Below are 21,042 nucleotides of genomic sequence, written 5' to 3'. Positions count from 1 at the left end.
ACTCCTACTCTAATTTCCCTTCCCTTCCTTCATCCCTCTCTATTGCTGTATCCTTTTATGCATATGGACTACTCAGAGGGCTGAAAAAGTTATTTTTGACTGGTCCTCGCACTTTTGATCAGTCCTCAAACTTACGACTGTCCTCACATTTTACATTTTTGCCCTATCTTGTCACCATGGTGAAGAGAAGCAGTTGTGAAATGAGTGACATGGTTGTTAAGAAAGCTGCACGGGCATAAACGTGAGGATGGTCATAAGTGTGAGGACCGGTCAAAAGTGCGAGGCCCAGTCAGAAATGACTTTTTTCAGCCCTCTGGGTAGTCCTTTTGTGCATATGGACTACTCAGAGGGCTGAAAAAGTTATTTTTGACTGGTCCTTGCACTTTTGACCAGTCCTCGAACTTACGATTGTCCTCACATTTTACGTTTTTGCCGTATCTTGTCATCATGGTGAAGAAAAGCAGTTGTGAAATGAGTGACATGGTTGTTAAGAAAGCCGCACGGGCATAAATGTGAGGATGGTCATAAGTGTGAGGACCGGTCAAAAGTGCGAGGCCCAGTCAGAAATGACTTTTTTCAGCCCTCTGAAAAAAGTCTATGCACATAGCCACGCCCACCCGGTCACATGACGAGCTACCCACGGCTACACAGTCACGTGACCAGCTAGCCACGCCCACCCAGTCACATGATTGCCAAGCCACACCTCCAACTAAGCCACGCCCACAGAACCTGTTGTTAAAAAATTGAATCCCACCACTGGTGAAAGGGCCTCATAAGTGGAATAGCCTAGGGCCTCTTTTCATCTAAATCCGGCCCTGCCCACCCCACTCCAGGGGAAGGATACTGCAAAATCCCCATTTCCTCCTGATCATCTGGGACTCGGGAGGAAGAGAATAGATGGGGGCAGGGCCAGTCAGAGGTGGTATTTACTGGTTCTCCGAACTACTCAAAATTTCCGTTACCGGTTCTCCAGAACTGGGCAGAACCTGCTGAATACCACCTTTGCTAACAATCCAGCCATAGTTACAACAGGTCTTTTTTTTTTTAATCATTTGGATTATTTAGGTACTTAATTATTTTCTTGGCCAAAATTAAGAGGTAGAGGTTACTGCAGTTTTAAAAACTGCAGGCAGGTGGTCTTTTGCATCCAACAACATCCAATCCAAATGGGGGGAGATTTTAGGTACTCTTTGATACCTTATTTCCTTGGTGATCATGGAGAAGGGAGAAGAATAAAAAAAGGAAGCAGGGAGAAAATAGCATCCTTACCTTGGCTTCACCAGGAGGAACATGAGCATATGCAATTATAAGATAGCTGGCAGATGACAGAGTTAGTTAATGTAACAAGCCCTGTAAAGCATTTAGCCACATTCCAGTGTTTAATCAGCTGTGTAAAGTGCAATATCTATCTTTCAATTTTATGCCATTAAAGGAGACAAGATTTTGATTAGGTACTTAATCTGGCCAAGAGGAAAACAGGCCCACAGCAAGCCCACAATAGGCTGCAAAAAGGGGGCATTGGACAAAGAATTCGATAAACGAGAGAGACAGAAATTTAACATAAAAGAGAATTAGTGCAGCTCCTTTCAATTTAGTGCACAGGTTTTTTATGGACTAATCAATTAGAGGCTGTAGCTGTGCTGCTGGGAAGTGGTGCCGTGTTAGTGGCTTTGCCATATTAATTCTCTTCATTATGCTGAGGTCAGATGGAGTGCTTTGGGGGAAAGCCACCATCATTGAGCAGGTCACATCCCGGGCATTTTGTCGCTGCATTTGGGACAAAGAAAGGAAGCTGGACATTGATGTGAAGGATTCAAGAAGCATACACCACATGTTATTGTAATTTCCTAGCCGAAGAGGGGCTGCCTTAGAAATGCACCAATAGTAAAAACATAGCAAGCTTATGGAAGTGGCTTCGGCGTAGGGTGCTTGATCTGTTCCTTTTTAAATTAGGGCTAGCTCAGATAGCTGAACTTCTAAATGCAGAGCATTGCATGTGATAAAAAACAGACCAGTGCAAATTGCTTAATTTGTATTAGTCACAAGCAGTGATACATTTCTAAAAAAAGGTGCTAGGGTTAACACTTGCCTTGCAGCAAGACATTCTTCTTTGGAAATACTGATTCCTCTTCGCAGATGGCAAAGGATGGATGCCTTGATGAAAGAAGGCAGACAATCTCTTTACGATCAAAGACATTTCATCTTTTTAAAAAATTACAGCTCCCAGAGATTAGATAATCTTGGCATTGAAAATTATATTTGGGGTACTATTTCTGATACATTGGCAGAGTGGCAACCCAGTTGAATAGGACTCCATATATTAGGTTCAGTTACTGCTTAGGATGTCTAAAAGCTGTAGCTAAAAGCTTATTTATCTGTAGTTTAAATGAAGTAAATCTTTCTTCATGTGACACAGTAAGAGAATGAGGGATAGAATGAGAGCATCTCTGCTGTGAACTAAGAGAATCCTATTGCCTGGCAGATATGGACAAATTTAGTGTCAAGATTAGGTTCAAATGGCCCTTAGAAATTAAAAAGCTTCTGTTCAAGGATGAAATTCTTCTAAGAATGAGATGTCTGTTCTCGGCAGCTAGTTCTTCCCAAAAGAGAATATGGATAAAAGGGTCCTATCACAGAGAAAGTAGTGCTCTCTTCTAATTTTGGCATTGGTCATCTACTTTCAGCTTTAGTAAAATCAAAAGGCCAGCCCTTGGTATAAATTCTCAGCAACCTTTTCAATGATTGCTCATTTAGGAAATCAAGTAAATACAGCCTAAGGGAATTATTATTATTTTTCCTTACCCAAAATCTCCTGGCAAATCAAGTAATTATCTCCCTTATTTTATAATTTCCTGAATCTCAGAGGTATACTTTTTGCTATATGCCTGTGGATTCTCAGTGAGGCGCATTGGGGCAAAAGTGCTATATCTCAAATCAAACTCAGATGCTAGAAGTCCATCGGGCTTGACAGCTATTTATAACTCTAGGATAGCAACCTGATATTTCGTTATGGACAGCACATAAATTTGAACAGCTACCTTGAGCTGTTGACGCACATCAGTCTAACAAGACCTTTTGCTGTCTTGGGTTTCCAGCATTTCCAAACTCTTGTGATCGAAGGATGCTGAAGGGTATGGAGAGGTCTCAGTGGCAATCTCTTTACAGGTCCAGGGAAGCTTGAAATGTGACATCCTGGATTGCCTACTCTATCTTTTCTTGAGAAACACATAGATCTCACTTTGATTAGTGCTATATACCTTTTACTTAGAAAAAAGGGAAACTCAGCATTTTGATAAATGTATTTAGTTAGTCAAACAAGAAGAAAAATTAATTTATCTATCGTGTTTCCCCGAAAATAAGTCCTCCCCGAAAATATTTCATGCACAGCCAGTCCCCCACCATTTCCTCTGGTTAGGGTTAGGGAGACAGAGCTGGAAATCAGGTAAGACAGCAAGAGGAGCCCTGTCTTGCTCCACGCGCCCCAAAATAATAAGACCTTCCTGAAAATAAGGCCAAGTGCTTATTTCAGGGTTCAAAAAAAATATAAGACAGGGTCTTATTTTCAGGGAAATGGCTGAAGTTGTAGAAAAATGTAAAAGTAAATCCATTAGAGGAATTACGACTTTGATTTAAGTGAACATAGATATGATTAAATTTCTAATCACATAATTTTATAATACAAGAATTGAAAACAAGCTTGGAGATCATCTAAGGTAATTTCCATTGTAGGAATTTACTGATTTATTTGTTCATTTTGGCTAGCCACCTACTTACTATGCGACTCTGGGCAGCTATTATCTAATTAAGAAGAGCAGCAGCAAAATAATCAAAAAAAAAATTAAAATACATTGCACCTGAGCCAGCTTATACATCCATAACAAACAGATCACTTAAATGTATACCATGACCTGAGTGAAAAACAATATCTTACAGAAGGCTGGTAGTGTCAAGGCCATGTGTTCCAGGCAGATGCAATGACAGAGAAGACACATCTCTGAGGTCCCATCAAATGACATTGTTTAATGAAGGGAACATGCCTGCCTTGTTGGATTTGTGAAATGGGCAGAAATAACTGCAGTTAACTAGCTGGCTGCCATGAAAAGTTTTAGTTGACAATCAGAATGACTTTATCTGTCAAATGCTTCAAATAGTCCTCATAATAGCCTTGAAGATGTTCCTCAGGCCCCTCTCTCCTCAAGATGGACTTGGTCAGCTGAAATGGGGTTGCCAGTTGGCAATTTGTAGATGTGAGAAGAATGAGAGAATAGTTAACATTTGCCATTCTTATACCCACGAGAAAATCCTTAATAAAGGCTTTTACCTACCCTGTTTCCCTCAAAATAAGACATCCCCTGATAATAAGCCCAATTGGGCTTTTGAGCGCATGGCAATAAGGCCAAGCACTTATTTCAAGATTCAAAAAAATATAAGACAGGGTCTTATTTTCAGGGAAACATGGTATGTTTCATTCAGTTTCATCTTCCTCCAGAATTACTGTGGTATCTTTTTCTCTAATTGCTATCTGACAACTAGGTTCCCAGGAATCCATTATCTAAAACTATTGTCACACTCTGTTTCCAAACACTGATCAGGGCCCCAATTGTACCAACCAGTTACAACCTCACATTCCCTCTAAAATTGAATAGGTCTATCGGACACCTAGGCCAAAGGAATGGGTCTTACTCCCCATGGATATGGTGACCAGACATCCCGCTTTTGGAGGAACAGTCCTGATTTTTAGCAATTTGTCCCGCGTCCCGCGGCATTTTATAAACGTCCCGATTTTTGGAAAGAATGCACGACAAGCTAGGGAACGGCGGGAGAACGGGAAGGGAATATACGGTTTTCACTCACCCTCACCCTCTGCCTCTGTTGGATCACTGGTCCCCGTTCACTTACCCCGCCCACTCCCAATCTATTGCTGAGTCCCAGCTGATGGCTAGAGGGAAAAAAAACTGTTTAAATTCTTGCCGCAGGGCTTCAAAGGGCCGCCATACAGCTGATCAGTGTTAAAAGAAAACAAATGAGTAGACTGGTGCCTGCAAAAATAGAAAAAAACAGCCCCTTTCAGCTTCAGCATAGGTTAATTACCATAAATTGATCAGCTGATTTGATCTCAGCTGTTTTGCGGAGGGTTCTGTTGCTAGCTAGCTGCAAAGAGGTAAATTGCTGGAGCAAATGGTTTTTTCCCCTAGCTATGCTGAAAAAGTGAAACTGAAAGTAAAGCAGGGTCTTTGCTGCAACGTGACAAAATGAGGCAGATTTCTTTTTCTTTTTCTTTTTCTTCACCAAAAAAGGTAGGTGCAAAACTGCAAACAATGGGAAATTTAGGGCAAAAGAGGAGGTTCAAGATTTTAAAACACAAAAGAAAAAAAGTTCTATTTAACTAGGGAATTGTAATAATTGAGATACTATTAATTGTATATTGTGTTGAAAGCAGAAATGGTTAAGTTGTGGTTTGGAGGAATATATGGGGGAAATTATTTGGTTTATTATTATTGGTAAATATAATTAATTGATTTGTAAGAAATTGGATTGCATGGAAATAATTGGAATATTCATGTTCATATTGATTAATATACAAAAAAGATAGTTATATAACTAATTGATTTATATTAAAATGTTGAATTTGTATTAAACAACTGTATTACATAATTACATAATTAACCAATGTGAGGATGGATATAAAAATAGATGACAATGGGAAGGGGTATAATATAGAATAGAAGGGAAAAATTGAATTTGATTAAGATTAGAGATGAGGATGAAGGGTAATATTGGTTTTTTTAAAAAATAGATGAGGAATAAATATGGCAAAAAGGAAATATAGAAATTGTAAATTTAATTGAAATGACTAAACACTGTTTAAATTTGTAAACCGGTCAAATACTCTGTTCAAAGAAAATACATTGTATGTTTGTATGTGTGTTTCTAATTATTGCTATTTATTCATATTTGACCATGACCAGGAGGATTTTTCATCAGGTTCACCTCTTCATCAGGTTGCGTCCCTTTCTAGATCGGGACTCCTTACACATGGTCACTCATGCCCTCGTCACCTCCCGTCTGGACTATTGTAATCCTCTCTACATGGGGCTCCCCTTGAGGAGCACTTTGGAGGCTCCAACTGGTGCAGAGTGTGGCCGCGCGGGTGGTGACGGGAGTGACGTTGCGCTCCCATGTATCACCTCTCCTGCGTGAGCTGCACTGGCTCCTGGTGATCTTCCGGGTGCGCTTCAAGGTTTTGGTTATCACCTTTAGAGCGCTCCATGGCTTAGGACCTGGTTATTTACGGGACTGCCTGCTACCACCAATAGCCTCCCACCGACCAGTATGCTCCCATAGAGAGGGGCTCCTCCGGGTGCTGTCAGCCAAACAATGTCGACTGGCGGCCCACAGGGGGAGAGCCTTCTCTGTGGGGGCACCTACTATCTGGAACAAGCTCCCCCAGAGATACGGAGGATCCCGGATCTGCGAACCTTCCGTCACGTGCTCAAGACTTTCTTATTTCATCAAGCTGGCCTGACCTAAGTCTTTCCCCTTTTTACATGGAAATTTTAAATTTGGTTTTAAATTATTGGAGTTTTAAATTTGTTCAGCCAAATTATTTAATTCATTTTATTTTATTTTAAATTTTGTATCTATATGTTTTATTCTATGGCTGTTCACTGCCCTGAGTCCTTCGGGAGTAGGGCGGTATATAAATTCAATAAAATAAATAAAATAAATAAATAAAAATAAATAAATAAAATTTTATTCTTTAAAGTTTAACAATTCATTCTTTATTTTAATATCTTTATATTTGTTTGGGGTTGGTTTTCTTCCCTTTCATCTTTTTTATTGTACAGCAATCTTTCTCCTCAAACCTACCACCTCTCTCTTTTCTTTCCTTCTTACTTTCTCTTCCCCCCTCTTCTTCTCCTCCCTACTTCCTCTTCCTTTCTCCTTCTCCTCCTCTCTTCCTCCCTCTCTTACCCTCCCTCCTACTCTAATTTCCCTTCCCTTCCTTCATCCCTCTCTATTGCTGTATCCCTTTATGCATATGGACTACTCAGAGGGCTGAAAAAGTTATTTTTGACTGATCCTCGCACTTTTGACCAGTCCTCGAACTTACAACTGCCCTCACATTTTACGTTTTTGCCCTATCTTGTCACCATGGTGAAGAGAAGCAGTTGTGAAATGAGTGACACGGTTGTTAAGAATTGTACAATGGGCATAAATGATGACTAGTCATAAGTACGAAGACCGGTCAAAAGTGCCAGGACCTGTCAGAAATCACTTTTTTCAGCCCTCTGGGTAGTCCTTTTGTGCACATGGACTACTCAGAGAGCTGAAAAAGTTATTTTTGACTGGTCCTCACAGTTTTGACCAGTCCTCGAATTTACGACTGTCCTCACATTTTATGTTTTTTGCCCTATCTTATCACCATGCTGAAGAGAAGCAGTTGTGAAATGAGTGACATGGTTGTTAAGAATGCTGCATGGGCATAAATGTGAGGATGGTCATAAGTGTGAGGACCAGTCAAAAGTGTGAGGACCTGTCAGAAATGTCTTTTTTCAGCCCTCTGAGTAGTCCATATGGTATACATATAGCCATGGCCACCCAGTCACATGACCTCCAAGCCACGCCCACAAAATAAACCACGCCCACAGAACTGGTAGTAAAAAAAAAATAGAACCCCCTCCCCCCGGTCAATGGTGTCCCTCTTTACCAATGTTAAAATCTGGTCACCTTACCCATGGAGTAAGCAATCAAACAGTGATAATAAAAGGCCGCAGCAGGAATTCACAAGTATGATATCCCTATAGTTGGTCATTCAGGCTCTATTAAACACCTCCAGTCAAGGAGTTGCTATTACTTCCTGAGGGAGTCTGTTGAATGATTATTTGTTTAGGATTTATTTTCTGATATTCACCCCAAATCCATCTCTTTGTAATATAAACACTTTGTTTCTTGTCCTGTTCTCTGGAAAAAAACTCTGAACAGTTCTGCCCCATAGCCTTTCAATTACTTGAAGAGAATGAATAAGCTTTTCCACAGTTTTCTATATTCTCCATGCATACTTAGCATCTACAACTATTAGTTATAAATTTTCCTTCCAGAGCCCTTATTATCTTGGTTGCTGCCTCTGGACCATTTTTAAAATTTTCTTCCTAAAACCTGGTGTCCACAACTGGGTGTGATAATTTTGGTGTGTCATATGCAAATCTGAAAATTGTATTTTCTAATCCCTCATTTATAAATATATTGAAAATACAGGACTGAATGGAATTCTTGGATACTACACTTGACATTTATTTCCAGCTTAATATGAAATTGGTTATGTATACTCATTGGCTATAACTGTGGAGTCAGCTCTTTCCTAATGGTAGCTAGACATTTTTCTGTCTTCTTCATTTATATGGGTTATTTTATTGAATGCTTTGAGGTGGTCACGATCTTAAGGATATTTACTAAATTCCTCAAATTCCTCTTTAAAATATTGTATAATTATACTTCAAGTATCTCATCTTACTGTGAAGTTCCCAACTTTCATCACTCTCTTTGATATCAGGATTTCTGTTCAGAGAATCCTGTCTAGTACTTTTCTAAGCTTGTTAAAATATTTCTCTTGAAAAAAAAAAAGTGAATTGTACGTTATGCTCCAGTTCCTCTTTCTGTCGTATCTTTAACCCCCAAAAGAGACTGTAATCAAGGATGTTTTGATCAGGGTCTCCTTAAATCTGGACCTTGAGACAATTACAATTCAGTTTTCTCAAACCTGATGCCTGCAAACTATGAGACTATAATTCTCATTGTGAACACATCTGGAAGTTGGCCTTTTTAAAACAGGAACTACTTGGTGGAATTTAATAGCTTATTTTGGACCTTACCTTTATATATGCAATGGTTCTCCATCAGAAGGCATCTTTTCCTTTGCACTCTTGTGTGTCTCCTAACACATGGAAAGGCCTGTCACCCAGAGATGAAGTGATGAAACATATTAGTTTATGGTAAGCTGCCGAAAACTTGAACTCCCTGACTGTTCAATTCATGCAGAGTTATGACAGGTTATGCCTGCAGGCTACAAGTTAGGGAAATTATTTTCTGTTCAAACATTTCATTTCTCTGCTACTCTATAATTTTCTTTCTCCTCTCTCTCCCCTCCCAGCAACTTCTGCAAAGAAAGCACAGTGATATAAAGCAGTTGGGCTTTTGATTATTTCTTTCTTGTATCTATGCTCAAGTCTGAGAAACAAGCTTCTTTCCCCCCCTTTTGCTAACCAAGTGCATCTTAGATAAACCAAAGTTGAAAAGGAGGGGGGAAAGTCCCAAAGACCGAGAGTAAAAGTCACCTGTCTTCAATTCTCTTGGGCATCTCAGTATTTTGATACCTGGAGTACCCCCTAAAACAACCACATGAATGGGAGCCATACAGGGAGATTTCAATTAGTTTGCTAACACAATATTATGAAAACGAAGAAGGAGGAGTTTATAAGCAGGAGACAACATTTCTGGAAGTGAGAATGCTATGAGGGTCATAAGTCACTTTTTTCATGCTGTTATAATTTTGAATGGGTTACTGAATGAATGATTGTAAGTCAAGGACTACCTGTATTTTCAACCAGACTTCTGCCAAAGATCATTCTAGGCACATCTAGCAAACAAATGCTCCTGTAGTTTTAGTATTAAACTTTCTTAAAGGTGGCTTTTTTCACCTTTGTTTCTTCTGCCATTTTGTTAATGAGGGAAAGCTACTTACTGTAAATTGCTATGGGCTTGTGAAAGATAATTCCCTCTTGTCTTTTCATGCTTCCAATATTCTTTTCTAATTTTCCCCTCTCCCTGCTCCTTCAATGCTCTTCTAGAAAATTCATGCGTGTTGACCAACTGAATATCTAAGGAGCTTGAGGACCTCCTATGCCTCCTTGTAGCTCAGTATTTTTATTTCCAGGTAGCTCAATTTTTCTTGGGAAGTAAACTCATGATCTACTTGAGTTTATCAAAAGAATAATTAGACAAATTTACTGAAAATAAAAATTCTCTTTGGGGATCACTTAAGTGGAACCTCCATATTTTAGAACCATGTGTCACGAGCCCAGGAGAATGGGTTGAGCAAACAGAAATGGTACTTCGTTTTCCTCTTCTAATTGCAGCCTTTCTGCCGATTATTGCTGGCCTAAAAAGCTTCTTGCTTTCTTTTTCAGGGTTACTCTTATGCTTATGAACTGCCTGGAGCCACAGTTCAACAAAAAGCACAAAGTCTCCAGGGTCAGCTAAGTATTTACTACCCTCAATCCTAAAGAGAAATATTGGCATAAAGTGTTCCTGCAGGGTATTAGATGTGAGCGAAGCTGAAGGAACACAGGAGAATACTTATTAAAAATAATAAAACTGCATGATAAGCTGTATAATCCTTTCAGCTGTATGATACTCCATTAACATTATTAACAACCCTATCTGTTTTTATTGAAAAGATGTTTCATGGATCAGAATTTGCCACTATTCCAGCCCATTTATTAAGCCTGGAATAGCCAGAATCACTTCAGACTGTATTTATTATTATTATTATTTGCAGGGTGAGTGCTGTGACTATTGGACTCATGGGGATTCAGAGAAATAAAGTGTCATCCTTCAGTCTACACATTTCCCCAGGGAGCAATGGCAAGAATGTTCTCTTTCTGTCTTTTCCTATTAGATTTCCCTCTAATTTCTATTAATGGGGTTCTGAGATCTGTTCTAGCACTTTGAAATTTATCTTTTCCATCCCAAATAGCAATATTTAAGAACCTATTACAGAGAGGGTTCACCCCCCCCCCCCGCCCTCGCACTTCAAAGCTCTCTTCTGTGTTTGCGGTGTAGAATGCCAATAGATACTCACTAGCTACAGTTGTACCGGTACTTTAAAATAATATTTTTTATGAACGACTAGATGTTTGTGATCCAATTATTTATTCTGCAATGGAATGGAAATATATTTTTATTTTACTCAAGCTGGTAAACATGCAGCATTTCAGGAAGCCAGGTTAATAGGCCCATTCAGGCATTATGAAATGTGGACTATTTATAACATAAGTGCTCCAGTGATGCTTCTGCCCCCAACTGATGTCACTTGCATTGTATCACCTCCTGTGCACATTTGTGTGTTGAGTGTAAGTGTGTGGAAGAAACATTTCTTTCTTTTCATTTCTTATGGTATGCATGTTGGCTTCTGTGTGAACAATTTTGCTGGTAGACATTAGCAATTCAAGTGTTTATAGGAGTCATCACCATCTCAACCATGTTGGCAGGGAGTTGAGTGTTCTGTTGAGATTTCTGAAAGCCTGAACAGGTTTATTCTTTCAAGCCAACAAAATGTGGAGGGTCTAATGGACTCGTGTGATTATTTCTCCCTTCCCCAGATATTGTCATATTTTCCTCAGAAATAAAGAAAGAGGAGGAATGGGAGCATCTAAACATAATGCTAATCCAGGATTAGCATGAATTCATTAATCATGAATCAAGCCACTGTGTGGGTAATATTTCACCCCATGCCTCTGGATGACACATTATGTAGGGGAGACCACAAATACCTGAAAAGATAGTCATTTTCTCTTCCACTCAGGAAGAAAATCAGTCATGTGTGCCATATTCTCCCCATGAAACTTCCATATCTGAGGGTGACAGAGGAAACCAAGTTCCTTAACTTCTTATTGGCATATCAAGGGCAGGGAAGAGGGAATGATCTGCCTTGGTTTGAGGCAATATGGGGTGCATATTGGACCGAGGATGCTGTGAGAGGGTTGGCAATGGGTGCAGAGTTGGGTCTCTGCTGCTGCTGCTGTGCTAAACAACTTTGGCAGCAGTTCAGTAATGACAAAGTGGATCTTTAATAATGATCTAGGCCAGTGGTGAAATCTGAACGTGCATGCGCTGTGTGCACCACACACCAAATGCGAGGTGCATGTGCACGCAGTACATGCCAAAAGGAGGCATGGAGTAAGTAGAACACCGCACTGAGAGGGGGTGATCAGCTGTGGCACGCAATCTTTTTTTTACTTTTAAAAGCATTTTTTTTTACAACCTATTCGGCCAAATAGGTTGTAAAAAAAATGCTTTTAAAAGTAAAAAAAAAAGGCTCTGACGATTGGGCGGCTCAGCTGTGATCGTCAGAGCCTTTTTTTTTACCTTTTAAAAGCATTTTTAAAAAGAAGCAGCAAGCGGGCAAGCAGACGACTGAGCGATTGGGTGGGCATGGATAAGGGGGGTGGGCAGGGATTTTTGCTACCTGCTGCCATTGCTACTGGATCAGGCGATCCGGTCCGAACCGGGAGCATTTCACTCCTGATCTAGGCATTAGGTATACCACTGATAATTACTTTTTTGTAGCTTCTATATAGTGTGTGACTTCACCTTTTGTGACATTGCCATATGGTAGAAGTCCCCAGGAAAAGAAACCTACTATATATAGCTGTGATATTGTGAAATGTGCTTGGTTCATTCATGGGATTTCCAGAATGGTAAGACTAGTTACCATTTAGGCAAAAAGAAAGTATATTGATCCTCTCATTCTTAATATTTAACAATTCATTATTTCTGATGTTACTATTTATTGCTATACAATTGTGTGTTCTTGTCTGATGTTAAAGTTACTGATGCAGCTGCAGGCAACTAACTTGCAGTTTCATTGAGTCTGTTTGAAGTATGATTATATTTGGAACTAATCTATTATAAAGTATTTTGAATACTGTTTAATGATATAATCTCAAATCTAGCATTGCCTTTGTTTAGGCTTGTAATTTATTTATTTATTTATTTATTGGATTTTGAGGCCACCTGAGTTTGGGCAGCTTACAATATCGAAGAGAATACACAATTTAAAAGGAACACAACCACCTGGATAAAATCACATAAATCATTTCCAAGGGGGAAAAAATTGCCAGGGGCTCCACAAGCACTCTAGTCCCAGACCTGGGAAGAAAGCCAGGTCTTAAGTGACTTTCAGAGCATTTGAAGGCTGGGACATATCTCTGACAAATGCTGTTCCAGAAGGCAGGGGTCATGATAGAGGAAGGATGCTTCCTTAGTCCTGCAAGATTAGTTTTAATTGAAGAGACCTGTAGAGCAGATGTGGGTTCTACTTACCTTTACTACCGGTTTGCAATGGGATTGCATGTGCGCCTTGCTTCTGCGTGTGTGCCTTGCTTCTGCATGTGCACCTTGCTTCTGCACATGCGCCTTGCTTCTGCGCATGCGCAGATCACTTCTGATGATGTCAGGGTCAGTGGGCGGAGCCTCCCACCGGTTTTACTACCGGTTCTATAGAATCGGTCTATAGAGTATCTACTCTGCCCAATTTTCTCCTGTTTCTCCCATCCCAAACAGGTCTTGTTACTGAGTACAGACATGGGACTGGTGCGTTTTCTTCTGTAAAGCAGTAATATAATATACTTTGCTTTTCTGTTCCACCACTTGGCATGTGCCATGGTACTGTTAACATGCTTTTCACTTGTGGACCCCTTGAACTATATTAGGCCATATGTCCCCTGGTTGAGAACTGATCCTCTAGGCATTTCTTCTTCTACTTCATTTCCTGGAGCTCCTCAGAGAATCAAAATGTATCCTGGGAGAATGGCTGTCTCATCAAGGAAAATTGCAGCCTCCCTTTGGAACTCAACTGGTCCACATCAGAAGTTTGGGGCAGGCCAAGGATCTATTTTCCCATGGGTATGGGTGATACCAGCACATTGGAGGACAACTAGAAAGTTTTATGTCTATGGCAACAAAATGCTAATATCCTCCAATGCCTGATTACATCACAAGTGCAGTGAGATAAAAATCAGATGTAGAATGTGACCTCTGGTATTGTCAGCCTTTCAACTAAGAAATCAAGGTTAATCAATGCTAATGCTACATTTATTTATTTATTTTTTATTCAACTTATAATGCCATCCATCTCATCTGGAGGTGACTCTCTATAAAATTACAGTAACAGAATCTTGAAATCTGAATCTGAATATGTTGAATATGCTTCTCCCTTTCCCTTTATCTTTGTGAGAACTTAAAGCTGAGATTTTTTTTTCAAATTTTGAATCAACTTTCTTTTACCTGATTGTTCTCTTGATTGTGGCTTTTCTTACTGTTTCTCAAGTTTATTTCTACTGCCCATTACAGGTACAAAGTCATACTTGGGACTACTTATTTTTGAGGATGACAGAATTTAGTTGGTGATTATGAAAGGGTTTGTTAGATTATTACTGTTATAGAAGGAATATTTATATTTGTTATTAACTAACTTTTGTTTATTCCTATTTGTAGATAACTGCATAATTATAGGATTCAATCTTCCCCAAATCCCCAAAATTTTAACCTTAGACTGTTTACTATAGACCTCACCCCATTCCTAAGAGGTCTGTAAGGGGCGTGCATAAGTGCACCAGCGTGCCTACCATCCCTGTCCTAATGTTTTTGTTTATTCGTATCCTTTTCAGGTATTCATAATTATGTTTACACTTATATCTGTCATAAATACATGCTTGACGAAATAAATAAATAAAAATAAAGTAAAGCTTCTTTAAGTATATGTTATAATCCTGTAATTTAAAAGGAGTTTTAAAAAGGAAATGGCATTTGATTCTTTTACGGGTGTATATGTTCCCCTTTATGATGATTGTGAGATAAATCAAAGTCAAGATATACTGGGAAGTAAGCAGTGTTATGCAAGAAGAATGTAGTGTATACTTCAAGTTTCTTTGGTTGTTTCTTTTATATATATCTTCTTCTGTTCATTACTAACTAAAATTGAATATATACAAATTGCAAGAATATCATTTTATGGAAAGTTATCAGATACATATAGAAAATATTTTTTCTTGTTTTTCTGAATGGGAACAACACATACTTCAGCTGGAAAATATATATATAGTTTAGAGAGAAATACTAATATGGTTGAGGTATATGCATTCTATTCAATCTTGACAGAAAACTGCATCAGACATGCAATTTTTTTAGTTTTTATTGGTTGAAGGGAACTCAATCAGCTGGATACTAGCAACCATGTTGTATCAGTTTGTGGTTGTGAACAATCTGGACAAATTCCAGGGGGAAACATAGGTAGTTTCATGGCAGGCCAAACAGGAAACATAGAAGTTGGCTGATAAATGCAGAAAAACAAGAATCATCCCACACTTGATAGATTTTGAGTTGAAGTTGTTCTAGATGAAAGGAAAAAGAATGATATTACTAGCTTTGAGTTTTCCTGTGTGATCTCTCTCTCTCTGTGCCTCTCTCCCTCTCTCTCCCTCCCTCCCCCCTTATAACATTTGGAAAGTTTATAGGGGGATTTTTCACCTCCTTAACTAGAAGGAACAATTCTGAAGTATTTTTTTTTAATTAGATTTATATGCTGCCCTATCTCCATAGGACTCAGGGCGGCTCACAACAATTAAGATATACAATCTCAATCCAAGTAAGAAACATGTTAAAATACATATTAAACGCATATTAAAATACATTAAAAATCAAAACTCATCAGTCCAGGCTGGGCAATTTAAACAGCCATGTTTTTAGTTCGCGGCGGAAAGTGCGAAGGTCAGGGGCCAACCGGAGCCCCCGGGGGAGTTGATTCCAAAGGGTGGGTGCACCCACAGAGAAAGTTCTACCTCTGGGGGTCACCAGCTGACATTGTCTAGCCGACGGCACCCTGAGTAGGCCCTCCCTGTGAGAACGCACTGGATGATGGGGAGCTGTTGCTGGTTGCAGATGGTCTGACAGATATCCTGGGCCTAAGCCATGTATGGCTTTATAGGTCATCACCAGCACCTTGAATCTCACCTGGAGGGCAACCGGCAGCCAATGCAAGTCACGCAGGAGAGGTGTAACATGGACGTATCGGGATCCTCCCATCACAACCCGTGCGGCCGCATTCTGCACCAGCTGAAGCCTCTGAGTGGTCTTCAAGGGCAGCCCCAAGTACTAGAAGTAGTGTACTAGAAGTAGTACAGTGTTGTTATTTTAGTTACTCAAATAGTATGAATTTATACGACATTCCTATCCAATTGGAAAGCTAGGGTAGGATCCAATTGCTATTCTTAAAGTCTAAGTAGTTTTAAATCTTTCCCAACATTCTGTGTCAAAGTTTGAAATTTTTGCTCACAGCAGTATGATCTGTTAAAATATGATGTTGTTTATGAAAGCTCATATCACAATTACTGAATATGCTGCTGAGGTACCAAAGTATTTTTGCTTCTAACTTCTGTTAGAATACAGAAAATAACAGCTGTTCTTTTAGCATTTGTACTAAACTGTCAATCAATGAAAAAATATGTTAGTTGGCCTCTGAAGACGGAATCCTTTTTTGATGGTATGTCACAGCTTTAAGCCATTAGTAGGCAACAGTTCTACTTTCCAAATATTATAGTGTATATAGTGCAATTCAGTTAAAGAGTATTATTAATACGTGATTAGTTGATGATAACTATTTAAACTCTATGTGCTGCTGAGGTGTCTTTCAAACTTGGCACCTTTAAGATGTGTGAATGCCAACTCCCAGAATTCTCCAGCCAGCATGCTATATTCATATACTATATGAACATAAAAACAAAATATGCCTATTTGTCCATTAATGAATCATGAAAATTATTTACTGATTTATTGGGAGAATTGTTTCACTATATATAGACTCCAAAAAAAGTGGGGGAAATGAACCCAATAACTATTTGTGAGTGGTGGATTGTATTTGGTTATTTTTACCATTGCTTTGAAACTGGTTAGATGAAGTAGGTCTTATTCTGATTTAAAGACTGCACAAACATAGGTGATTGTGTATCATATTTTTAAAAAAGCATTTTGATAAACTTGAAAATGCATTAATTATAAAATAAAATCTATGGGATCTAGGTTGTTAAGACATGCTTAAGAGTTGAAAGATCTCTTCCAGATTGTGATTATTCAAAAAATATTTTCCCTTTGTCAAAGAGTCACACAATTTGGAAGATGGATGCACAATAACCAACCAAAATTTTTGAATCCCAGTAAAAAATGGATTATTGCTAAGGATCAAAGTCTTCAGTTACAAATTCCAAATCAGTGCATAATTTAATATTGTTCTAATTTCCCTTTCTAGAAGGACACTTTCCAAGTTTCCAATCATTTGTATATAACTGTAATCAGTTGTTTGGTCTTTTTTCCCATTACTACTGGCAACACATTTTTAAAAAGAGAGAAAGAAATCATAACTTATGAGGAAGCCCAATATATTAAATGTATAAATAATGCATCTTGTCACCTTATTCATAATGCAGCAACACTGCTTATAATATAAATGTTAGCTTTTCCATTGCTCTAATTTGACCCTTCATCACCAGACATGTTGCTTTCATCTACTTCCAGATATTTTCATTTACTTGAAAGGAAGTTGAAATATCACCTTTCACGAAGCATTCATCTGAATTTTTGGAAGGAACATTGTGCACGAATGGGCTAGTCCTGCTCACTAAATGCACCTATACACATCAATTATGTCTCCTTGCAGCAATCTGAAAGTAATATAAATTTCTTGTAGGAATGTGAAACTCTTTACGCTGTTTAGTTTAATGTTTTCACCAATCTCAGATCCTGGTTTATTTCTTCCAACTAAATCAACATTGCTAGCTTTCAAATTCTGACTAGGACCAACAAACCAGGATTCTAGATTCATAACCAATGCCAAAATACCCATTTTTCATTTGTACGAAGAGTACAATGGAAGTACATGGTCTTGATGTACCCATAAATCATTATGGTAATCCATAACCCAACATAATCTATCCCAAACATCCTAATGAAACAAACAAACAAACAAAAAAACCCTAATGACCAAGGAAGACAGAATAGAAATTATCTACAGCATACAACACAAGAATAGTGAAAACTACTATATATAGCAAAAGGCAGAAAACTGAGAGAATGTATCTATAAATGTCAACATACAGAAGACACAATGAGAATGATTTAATCCCAGAGCACATTGGAAAGCTGAGTCACAGTTTCAACTGGGAGACTACAGACATCTTAGACCAAAATTTCAGGATAATTCCTAAAGGCACGACACTACATCACACATTAAGTTAAACTCCATATAGCAATAGCACTTAGACTTATATACTGCTTCACAGTGCTTTACAGTCCTCTCTAAGTGGTTTACAGAGTCAGCATATTGCCCCCAACAATCTGGGTCCTCATTTTACCCACCTCGGAAGGATGGAAGGCTGAGTCAACCTTGGGCCTGGTGAGATTTGATTTGCCAAACTGCTGGCAGCTAGCGATCAACAGAAGTAGCCTGCAGTACTGCACTCTAACCACTGCTCCATTGTGGCTCTATACAAACTATTCAAGAAAAGAAGCAATGACTGATCAAGGAAAGCATACCTAATGACCTTTCCTCACTACACATACCAGGTAAACAAAAACAATAAAAAAGAAACAATACCCCAATCCCAAAAGCAACAAAGAAATAAATTAGACACACTCTGCTAGAGAGTTGTTTCCTGAAGATGGGCTCCAGAACGAGTCCGAAAGCTTGGAGGACTAAATCTCTAGTCCCAGTGACCAATTCAGATTGGATCCTGCAACATTATCCTGGAACATGTATATTCACCTTCATTCGTGAATAAATTATACTCCAATTGAAGCTGATGGGACAAACTAGCACAAATAAACAACCAGCAAGCTTCACTTCCATAGGCAGTGATGATGTTATGCTTAATAAAAATATGTTTGCAGGTACAGAAGCTATGTTTGAAAGATTTCAAGAACCCAACAAGGCAGTATATGCTGGAATTACTGGTTTACCATGTTTAAATAGAAGCTAGAAAATATTAGAATCCACATTATATGTGTGCTACATGATTCTCAATACTCTACACACTCATCAAAACTTCAGAATTTTAAACAATCTTAAAAGAACAATGGTAAATTATGCAAAGGCTTCAGTCTGCCCAGAAATCTCTCAGTAGGGCCACTGTACTTAAACTACTACCATTATGAGCTAATGATCAGGGCTCTGAAAACCTAGCAAGCCACATAGGCTCAGGGTGAGGAGACAGACATATTTTATGGAAATGCTCCTGTAGTTAAAGATATATTAAACCAAAGCTTTGAAGAACTGCCGGCACAAGTAAAAGAACCCTAAAAAAGGACACAAAGAAGAGAAGGTGTATTTGAATCACCCCATCAGCACTTAGCATCCGGAATACAGTCTGATCACCTGATTATGATCTTTTCCCCCTCCGTATGATGCATTGTATTTTTTAGTTCCATTCTGGTAAATATTTAAACATAAATTACCATATGGAAGCTTTAAGCAAATCTTTCTTTAGTCTTTTTTCAGGGCAATTCATTTTCTCTCCCCCTGTGTTGCCATTCTAGTATTATTGTACCCAAAGCCAGCTCATTTAATTTTGGCACTTAAGCCTGAAAAACTCTACCAGTGCGTTTCCTTCTTCAATAATAAATGAAATAGTTGACTTTTTTTCCCCTCTTATGTGGCACGCAGAGTCAGCTTCCTGAGGCTCTGCCAAATTGAGGGGTCAACTGTACATTTGTGTTATTGAAGGTAAAATGGGGCCATAGTGACTGTGAAACTGCTTCAGGATTTTATAGATGCAATTAACAGAGGTGCTGTTCATAAGCTCTGTGACCTAACCTAATAGGCAAGAGGTATTTATTTATGTGTTTCTTTCCATTCAGTTCTCCAGGAAGCACACAACAGAGTAAACCACCTCGTCTTCCAGCCCTACCTTCCATTCACACTTTTCATTCACATGCATTTACTATCTTTTCTAGATGTCTCATAGTTACTTGCTTTCCATTTTATCCTTCCAGTCACCCCATATAGTCAATCCCCTGCAGTGTGGTGAACATGTCAAATTTACCCACTTTGCTTTTGAATCATAGAATCATGGGGCTGGAAGGGATTTGGGAGTTCTTCTAGTCCAATCCTCTGCCCAAGACAGGAGATCTTATTGTATCTCAGACAAATGGCTGTCCAATTGTGAAGGTCTCCAGTGATGGAGCACCCACAGCTCTCGGAAACAAAGCTGTTCCACACATTTGTGGAACAGCACATTTGTTTGTTTTTTTGTTTGTATCTTGCCTTTATTCTTTTTACAAAGAACCCAAAGCAGTGGAGATATCCAAGACACCGTTCTCCTCCTATTTTCTTCACAATAATACTCCTGTGAGGTGAGTTTGGCTGAGAGACAGTGACTGGCCCAAAGTCATCCAGCTGCCTTTCACAGTTAAGGTGGGACATTTAGATGAAGGAAATAGAAGGGGAACTTATCAAATATTCAGATGGCACCAAACTGGCAGGAATAGCCAACACCCCAGAAGAAAAGCTCACAATCCAGAGAGACCTTGACAGACTTGACTAGGCCCTATCTAACAAAATGAAATTCAATGTGGAGAAAAATACAATTTTACACTTAGGCAAGGAAAACCAAATGTACAGGTACAGATTAGATGAAACTTGGCTCAATAGCAGTAATTGCGAGAAGGATCTTGGAATCCTAGTGGACAGTCATTTAAATATGTTAGTAGTATGCTGTAGCCACCAAAGAAGCCAGTGCAATCCTAGGCTTTATTAACAGAGGGATAGAATCAAGATTACAAGAAATATTACTCCACTTTATAATGTGTTGATAAGACCATACTCAGAATAGATGAAACGTGGCTCAATAGCAGTAACTGTGAGAGGGATTTCTCACCTATTTTTACTTGTGTCTGCTTCTTTTGTTAGGTTAGGCCATTTTTTTCCCTTTTGGATAAAAGACAAACTTCTGACTAAAATTTTTGGCTAAATCGAATTTGATGTTCATTATTATGGTGGTCTTCATGTAGAATAGATATCATAGTATATTAGTACAGATTTTATTAGGAAAAATAAAAGACCCCAAGCTAGTCTTCGCTATCTTTCTGAAAAAATGTTAGTCAGCTATTGCCAATTAATGGCAATCAGAACAGATCTATGGGATTGATAGCCTGGCTCACTCTAAGGCAGCTTCCATGGTTTTTATAATCTTAACCATAGCTTGCTGATTATGA

General features: G+C 38.8%; 1 long non-coding RNA gene across 1 annotated transcript; it reads right to left on the bottom strand.

Moving 5' to 3' along the window:
* Positions 1-3,993: 3,993 nt before the first annotated feature.
* Positions 3,994-13,566, bottom strand: LOC117664367 (uncharacterized). Its single transcript, XR_004591010.3, has 3 exons — positions 13,105-13,566; positions 8,874-8,952; positions 3,994-4,213 (listed from the first exon to the last, which is right to left on the bottom strand). It is a non-coding gene; the product is annotated as an uncharacterized LOC117664367 (long non-coding RNA).
* Positions 13,567-21,042: the final 7,476 nt, after the last annotated feature.

The sequence above is a fragment of the Pantherophis guttatus genome, chromosome 3 (genome assembly GCF_059756535.1).
Source record: "Pantherophis guttatus breed Tessera chromosome 3, ASM5975653v1, whole genome shotgun sequence".
NCBI lineage: Eukaryota > Metazoa > Chordata > Lepidosauria > Squamata > Colubridae > Pantherophis > Pantherophis guttatus.
This window is presented reverse-complemented; position numbering and strand designations above follow the sequence as displayed.